The 7,817-nt window shown below is 49.6% G+C and overlaps 1 long non-coding RNA gene across 1 annotated transcript; it reads right to left on the reverse strand.

Moving 5' to 3' along the window:
* Window positions 1-1,598: 1,598 nt before the first annotated feature.
* LOC139818032 (uncharacterized) lies at window positions 1,599-7,817 on the reverse strand. Its single transcript, XR_011733370.1, has 2 exons — window positions 7,343-7,817; window positions 1,599-1,771 (listed from the first exon to the last, which is right to left on the reverse strand). It is a non-coding gene; the product is annotated as an uncharacterized lncRNA (long non-coding RNA).

Here is a 7,817-nt window from a genome sequence, read left to right on the forward strand (position 1 = left end):
GTCTGAAATAAATTTCAAATAATTAGGATATAATTAATTTATCCTTACTTACCTCTATCTGGTATGCGATGTAAAGCGAGGATCCAGGGACGAGAAGCAGCAACGGTGATCCATCAGGGACATCCTTCTGAAACAAATAAATCCTATTAGCGTCTTGCGAGTAATCGGGGCGTTGATGCGAACACTTACCTTCTCGGTAGTCTAAGGTAAAACCGAGTGGCGACCGTTCGATAGGAATATTATCCGCCGGAATCGGGCTCAACACGTGCCGTCCGGTCACAACCTAACGTAATGAATCAGTCAACGCGAATAATATTCCAACGCCATCGATGAGTTAACGTGAGTAATAATCTAACGCCATTAACAAGGCGCGCGAGTAACATTCTATCGCAAAGGATATCGTGTGGGAAAATCTAAGTCCCGACCGGACGAATTACGATGCACAATGAAATACGCGGTCGCGAACACGAAGGTCGCGAGCAATGGCGGATTCGCGATATCGAAATCCGTTTCGGACACGTCTACCGCGATCTCCAAGAGCGTGCGATTTTTGGTCGCGATCCCATGGCCACGAGATCATTCCGGTGCCCCTCGCTTTCGCTATCGATTGCCTTGTCGGCGAGTACGCCAAACACCGAAACTCTAATCGTTGTTCCCGAGCGAGAGCGCACCCGGAGGGCGGTGTCGTGGCTTTACAACAATATTACGCGAGGCAACCTCACTAGTAGTCTGCTCTCTCCTCGGAGACCCTTCGTCGCCGCCAAAGGCCGGACGTCGTCGGCACGATTGATTATAAGGCTTGATACGCAAATCGGATAGTATCGCGCGGCGCCCGGGGCCCTGCTTTCTACGGGTCCGCTCGCCGCTGTGTCACGCGCCGCGCGCGTGTCCTCCTGCGCTCCCTGTTGCTCGACGGCCCGCGAGCCTCGCCGCGGTCCGCTTTCTTCGATCGATTTCTCGCCTCAATTCTCCGGGCTGGTTCCTTCCTTTTACTGCCTCGTATTCCCTCGGAGAAGATCCCTGCTCGTCTCTGTGAAGTGCCGCGCATTATACAAAAAATAAAATAAAAGGGATCAGAAAATATAAGCGCGATTAAAATATGCCCCTGGAGATCTCGCATCGACTCTCTGGACCGTCATCGAGCGCGAAACACGCGCCTTGTGACGGCGACGGGGCGCTGCCACGATGCAGCGAAACTGCAACGTCACAGTCCTTATATATAATCGTATATAATCATATATAACCATATAAGCTCTTATCAGGCCAAAATTCATATATAAGCATATGTTGTGAGCGCACAACGCCCTTGGCAACCGAGTTGCCAAGCGTTAAAGAAACTCGACCCCAGCGACGAAACGTAGAGAGCAAGGTCCATCCACGAGGACCAATATCGCTGACGCGAAGGTCAGCGCCGAGCGCTGACCATAGAGGTTAATGCTACCGCGGGCGACCCCGAGGTAGCAACCGGAAACCGATGTAAGACCGCCGAATCGAACAATCAGGCAGTCGGTCTGAAACCATCAAGCTGTCGCGTCGAGTCACCTGCGAGTTATCTATAAACGAAACGCGAAGTGGAACTTGTAATAAGGACACTCGTGTAAGGCAACTCAATTTATTAAAGTGGTTCAATATAACGCCTTCCTTCATCCTTCATATCGCGAACGGAGCCCGATCCCTTTTAGCCGACAAAACGGCTAACAAATTGGTGGCAGCGGTGGGATCTGCTCCATCGATTCGCCAGGAAGGACCGGACTGCCGAAGAACCACGCATCTGAAACAAGAACGAGTTCGATTAACAATCGGTGGCAACATATCCCGGAGAGGAAAAGCCAGCCGAGACCCGAGCGAAAAGACGGTAGCAGCCGCGAGTGCAGAGGTGACACCTGAGACGGCCACGACCTACCGCACGGAATCACCGACTCCGAGCGACGCAGAGACACAGCGAAGCAGCGTAGCAGCGCGGCAGGGACGCAGCGATCACGCAGGGACGCGGCCAAGCAGCGAAGCGGCCCGACGGACCGATCAGGCGGAGCAAGGCGAAGCAGCCAAGCAGCAACATGCGATTCGCGGCGATATTGTAAGTGCGAAAATTTATGTAACCGCGAGCGTTAAGTAAATGTCGGACGACCCGAACCGACAGCCGCCCGTCCCGCAAGCGTCATTTATACATAGCAAGTCCGCGCAACGCGCCGCGCGTAACCTCGAGAATCCCGTGCGCGCGACGCGATCCGCAGGCGAAGGGTTAAACCGGCCCGCCGAAAGCGAAGGGTTAAACCGGCCCGCCGAAAGCGAAGGGTCAGACCGGCCCGCCGACGGACTAGACCAAGTCCGCTTGAATTTAGAGTCACGTTTTGCCGAAGGAGAAGCGCCCGTGCTATCTCCGAACGTCATTGTAGAACGCGAATTTCCGTTCGACGAGGTAGACGCGAGTGTAGTAGGCGAACACGCAAATCGCGATAACGACCAGACAGACTCACTCACGGACGTCTCCGACGACGCGCCAAGCCGCGCGTCACAACGAGGCGAATTTTCTCTCACGTCGTACGACAGCAGTATATTCGTTCCCGACGAGAATTCCGCGGAGGCCGGGATGAGTCATACAGGAAACGCGACTCCTACCCGAGAGAACCGCGAGGAAAATACGGACCCAGCCAGGGTGACCGAACAAGGCGACGCCGAAATGGCGCAAAATAGGCCACTCGTCAGGCGACCGGCGACACACGAGCAAAATCGAGTCCCGGAGCCGACGCAACGAGAACTGAGAGCCCCGGACGCAGTGATAACCGATTTAGTAAATTTAATGCGCGACATGCAAGAACGCATGGACCGCGTCGAGGCTGCGGAATTCGACCGATCGGCCGAACTTCTTCGCGCTTTTCGCGAGTTACAGGGCCGCGTAGGCAGGATGGAATCCGCCACGCGCGAATCTTATAGTCGACAGGAGCGGCTATCACTTGATCCCGACACGCGAGACCGCCGCGTACGTAGTCAGGGCCCTTTAGATGTCACATATGGACGAACGCATAGCGACGTCCGGAATCAACCGGGTCTAGTTAACGGGTACCTCAGCTTTAAAGAGGCACGAGCAATGATACCCGAGATTAACGGCGAGTCGCGCGAACGTGTCCGCGAATTCGTAAACGCGAGCACGTATGCAATGAAGAATATCCAGCCGACCGACGAGTCGATGCTACTCGAAGCTATTCTGTGCACGATATTTAAAGGGAAGGCAATGACGGACTTCGATACACGCGACATACGCGATTTTGACCAATTGAAGCGCGAGCTCGAGTCAGAATATCTAGGGAAACGCTGCATGACGCATCTGCAGCTCGAATTTAATTCGTTAACGCAAAAGCCAGGCGAGAGCGCGCAAGACTTCAGTAGGCGCGTCGAGAAATTAGCCCGCGAGCTTTACGAAGCAATGGAAGAGGGCAAAGGTCATACGCAAGAACAGCAAAAGGCCATACTAGATAATATCAAAATTCAAGCGCTGCATAATTTTCAAATTGGATTACATGATGACATAAAATTGTTAGTGAGAGCGCAGCGATACCAGAGCCTGCAAGAAGCGATAACAGGCGCCAGCGCGGAGGAGAGAGTTAAAGGCCCCTCCCCGCGGAACGCACCGGCAACGGCAAAGAATAAATATCCCGCGATAAATGCGCGAACCGCAGGGAAAACGGTAGAATGCCACAAGTGCGGAAAAAACGGTCATTACGCGCGAGATTGCCGTACGAGCCGTCACGCAAACAGATATGCATTGCCGAAAGCCGAGAAGTCTAGCATTAACACGATAGAGTGCTCGTATTGCAAGAAGGCAGGGCACAAGCGCGACGAGTGCTGGTCGTTAAACGGACGACCGAAAGCCGAGCGACCGCGCCGAACGAAAACGGAAACAGTTAAGAAAACGCCCGTGAGTACTGTCAGAAAGACAAAGACGCAGGAATCTAGCGAAGAGGCATCCTCCCGCAGCAGCAGCGAGGAGGATGAGAAGCCCAAGAGAAGCAAAGCGCGCGCCGCCGAGACTTATCGAGTTGCACAGATAAGTAAGAAGCATGAGGAAGGACCGCTAGACTTAGTGACACTGCCCGTGCAGGAGGCAGAGAAGGGGGAAATGGACCTGTTACTAGACTCAGGCGCAACCCTCACGTTAATAAAAGTAGGAAATTTAAAAGGAAAAACAATGGTAAAGGAAGAACGGTTAGCGTTAGTAGGCGTAACCGGACACCAAATTCATACGATTGGGAAAATAAACGCCACTGTGAACCTCAGAGATAAAAAGATTCGCCATACGATGTATGTGGTGAAAGATGACTTTCCAATCGAATACCAAGGCATCTTAGGAAACGATTTCCTCACCACGCACAAAGCGGATATCTCAAACTCGAAAAAACGATTAAAAATCGGCTCGACTTCTTTTAAGCTACGACCTTTCCGCAAGGTAAGACTTCCGCCTCACAGCGAAACAATCGTGGAAGCCGTCACTGATCATAATCGTGTCGGCATAGTGAGAAGCGGCGAACCCGCCCCAGGAGTTTTTATCGGGCATTGCCTAGTGCAGCCCGTCGAATTTAAGTGTCCGATTAGCGTGTTGAATGTGACGGACAAGCCGGTGGAGATAATCACTCCGTATGTAACCCTAGAAGACTTGCCGCCGCCCGACACCGCGGACGTTCTCTCATTACGCGCGAGCGACGAGCGCGAGACCGTCGCCGAACGACAAAAGAAAGTACGCGAGCAAGTACAGCTCGACCATTTAAATTCAGAAGAGCGAGCAGCCGTAGAACAAATATGTGACGATTACTTTGACGTATTCTACATAGACGGCGACCATTTAAGCGCGACTACCGCAATAGAGCACGAGATAAATACTCGGCCGGGTAGCGCGCCCGTGAATGTGAGACCTTATCGGTTACCCGAGAAGCATAAGGCCGAGGTGAAAAAACAAATAGAAAAGATGCTCGAGGATGGCATAATCAGCCCCAGCACGAGTAATTGGAACGCGCCGATAATAGTCGTTCTTAAAAAACCGGACGCATCCGGAAAAGTGCAATTTCGCGTGGTTATCGACTTTCGAAAACTAAACGATCTCACCTTGGGAGAATCTTTCCCCATGCCGAACATAACTGATATACTAGACCAGTTAGGTAACGCGAAATATTTCACCGTGCTAGATTTGGCCTCGGGGTATCACCAAATTCCTATGCACAAAAAACATAAAAGTAAAACAGCTTTCTCCACCCCGGATGGGCACTTTGAATTCAATCGCATGCCATTCGGTTTGAAAAACGCACCGGCAGCATTCCAGCGACTAATGTACGCGGTGCTGGCCGGACTACTAGGGCTGAGATGTTTCGCCTATATCGACGACATCGTCATATACGGAGCGACACTAATGGAACATATCAAACGAATAATCGCGGTGCTAATCAGACTTCGAAAATACAACTTAAAGTTGAAACCGAGCAAATGTGCATTTCTACGCAAAGAAGTCGTGTACCTGGGTCACGTGATTTCGGAAAAAGGAATCTCACCGGACCCGTCGAAACTAATAGCTGTCAAGGAGTTTCCGACTCCTAAAAAACTGAAAGACATTCAGTCGTTCATAGGCCTAGCCGGGTACTATCGAAAATTCATAAAAATTTTTCGAAGATAGCTAAGCCATTGACCAAGCTCACCAGAAAAGGAGAAAAGTTCACTTGGTCAGTAGAGCAACAGAACGCGTTTGAATTATTAAAGGAAAAATTAACAACCGCGCCGGTGTTAAATTATCCCGACTTCAATAAAGAATTTATAGTGACGACAGACGCGTCAGATTTCGCAATAGGAGCTATCCTCTCACAGGGAGTAGCCAAGACCGACCGATAGCGTACGCCAGCCGAGTACTATGTAAAGCGGAACAGAATTACAACACAACGGAAAAAGAACTGCTAGCCATCGTATGGGCAGTCAAGCATTTTCGACCCTATCTTTATGGCGTCAGATTTAAAATAATAACTGATCATAAGCCATTGATCTGGCTGTTCAATGTCACCGACCCCGGTTCAAGACTAATTAGATGGAGGCTTAAATTAGAAGAGTACGATTATGAAATCATACACAAGTCCGGCAAGAGTAATCTGAACGCCGACGCATTGAGTAGAAACCCGATAACAGAAGCGTCAGCTGTGCATGTGACACAGCAAGAAGAAGAAGATACACCTCGAGAATACTCGGAGGAAAAGAAACAGATATTATATGAGTATCACGACTCGCCTATCGGAGGGCACCAAGGAGTCGTACGAACGTTAGACCGAATCCGACTACAACACGATTGGAAAGGTATAACGAGGGATGTCGAAAATTACATAGGCAGATGCGAACACTGCCAAAAAAACAAGCTAAGTAGAAAAACGAAGATGCCAATGGTAATCACAGACACGCCGGAACGACCGTTTGAAAAATGCGCCCTCGACATCGTCGGTCCGCTTACGGTCACAAATCAAGGAAACAAATATATTCTGACGTTTCAGGATAATTTAACGAAATTTAGTAAGGCGATACCGATCGAAAATCAAGAAGCCAGGACCATCGCCAAAGTATTCGTAACAAAAATCGTGTTAGAACACGGAATTCCAGAAAAGATTCTCACAGATCAGGGCACGAACTTTACAAGCGAAATATTCAAGAACACGTGCAAACTATTGAAAATTGAGAAGATACAAACAACGGCGTATCACCCTGAGAGTAACGGGGCACTGGAAAGATCGCACCGTACTCTAGCCGAATACTTGAGGCATTATATTAACGAAGATCAAACTGATTGGGACGAATGGCTCCCTTACGCGATGTTTACGTATAACACTACGCCACACTCTACTACCGGTTTCTCGCCATTCGAATTAGTTTACGGGCACCGACCTGACCTACCAACGGCCCTAACAAAACCGCCGAAACTAACATATTCGTATGACGATTACGCAAAAGAACTACGCGAACGGATCCGCGCAACGAATCAAGTCGCGAGGGAAAATACGAGAGATGAAAAAGCAAAATCGAAATTACATTTCGATAAAAAGATCAATAAAGCAACTTTTAAAGTAGGCGATAAAGTGCTACTTTACGATGAAACAATACGACGAGGACGCTCAAAGAAGCTCGACTCGCAATGGGTAGGACCATATGTTATCTTAGAAAAGCATAACGACGTAAACTACACAATTAAAATCAAGCGAAAGATGCTACGTGTTCACGCGAACCGATTGAAAGCGCTAGTCGAAGAATAAAAGCACACACGGCAAAGCAAAAGCGGGATAAGCAAAAAAAAAAAAAGAGAGAGACGAAAGTTAACAGCACTTACCTAAGAATTATTCCGCCGCACGAGGGAGACCTCCCTCCGCCCGGTGGCCACGTCTAGGGTTATCCGTAAAGGAAAGATCAGCATGTACCTCTGAACCGCCTCCTCGTAAGTCGGAGGCGGCGAATCTGGCGACGCTGGCTCCTCAGTGGCGCGGGGAGCCTGAGCCACACGCAACCAATATGTGCGTAAACAGGCATCGCACGTGGACGGTGCGAAGAAACGATTGCACCTGAAGCACCTCATTTTAGCACTTATAATTTAACTTCACAATATAGGAGCGTTAGATACTACACGAAGAATAGCAGTAGACTAAAGCAAAAACGCGCTACGTAAAAAAGAAATGACACTTGCTGACAGATAAAGTCAGCATAAAATAAAAGATAAATAGAACACCTCCAGGAACATATTCATATTACAGGCTAGCTATCATCCTACACCTCGCAAAGGAAACGATATCGGAGCAGCCACCGTACGA

Source organism: Temnothorax longispinosus, chromosome 8 (genome assembly GCF_030848805.1).
Source record: "Temnothorax longispinosus isolate EJ_2023e chromosome 8, Tlon_JGU_v1, whole genome shotgun sequence".
Taxonomy (NCBI): domain Eukaryota; kingdom Metazoa; phylum Arthropoda; class Insecta; order Hymenoptera; family Formicidae; genus Temnothorax; species Temnothorax longispinosus.